Source organism: Tupaia chinensis, unplaced genomic scaffold (genome assembly GCF_000334495.1).
Source record: "Tupaia chinensis unplaced genomic scaffold, TupChi_1.0 Scaffold000429_1, whole genome shotgun sequence".
Classification (NCBI taxonomy): domain Eukaryota; kingdom Metazoa; phylum Chordata; class Mammalia; order Scandentia; family Tupaiidae; genus Tupaia; species Tupaia belangeri.
In genome coordinates this window covers 911,331-912,360 of record NW_006159934.1, presented here as the reverse complement: position 1 = coordinate 912,360, position 1,030 = coordinate 911,331, and positions in this window count along the sequence as shown.

Below are 1,030 nucleotides of genomic sequence, written 5' to 3'. Positions count from 1 at the left end.
AGCCTCCCAGACTGGACTGTGGCTTTTTTCCTACACACACACACACACACACACACACACTTTCCCCATCTCTTTCCCGCTTTCCCTCTGCGGCTGTTCTCTCCACGCTGGCCCTGTTCCCGCCAGAAAGTGCGAGGGGGGCCTCTGCCAGGACAGCCCTCAGGAGAGGAAGCAGGAGGGAGGGCCCGGCAGCCCGGCCAAAAATCCCGGCCCCAGCCAAGGCACACACACACACACACACACACTTTCCCCATCTCTTTCCCGCTTTCCCTCTGCGGCTGTTCTCTCCACGCTGGCCCTGTTCCCGCCAGAAAGTGCGAGGGGGGCCTCTGCCAGGACAGCCCTCAGGAGAGGAAGCAGGAGGGAGGGCCCGGCAGCCCGGCCAAAAATCCCGGCCCCAGCCAAGGCCTGAGTGGCCAGGCCCCCGCCTCTCCGGCTGGGCCCCAGGCCCAGTGTGGGGACACAGGCCAGCTGTCCCAAGCCTCAGCCCCCACCCCGGCCCTCCAGTCTTCTCAACACCCCAGGCCTGGCAAGAGACAGGTTCTGCCCAATATGTTGGGGAGGGGAGGTGTTGGGCAAGTTTGGGGTGGGGGTCTGGAAGGTAAGACCAGGTTGGGCTGCCCTGTGGGGCACATGACACTACAGGGCTCTGTTCTGCATGGGATGAGGTCGAGCCTCCTGCCTGAAGCTGGGGAGGGAGGAGTTGCTGGGCAGCTCTGGGGTTGAGGTCTGCCAAGGTGGGGGTGCTGCAGGTGGGGGAGCAGTCTGGGAGTTAAGGCCATGGCGGCATTGTGCCCTGGGGCATGTGGGGGACCCAGACACACAGGGTTCCATTCCCCTCCTTCCCCCCGGCCAAGATTGCGGCCCCACACCCAGCCCTGCACAGCCTATATTGCCTGGCGAAGGTAGGCTGTACCCCCAGGTACCCGGTGAAGACAGGGAGATGAGAGCCCTGTGCAGACTGATAGGCAGTCCAGCCTCCTCGTTATCAGTGGGACACAACCTCTTCCCATGCTGAGCTTCAATCGCA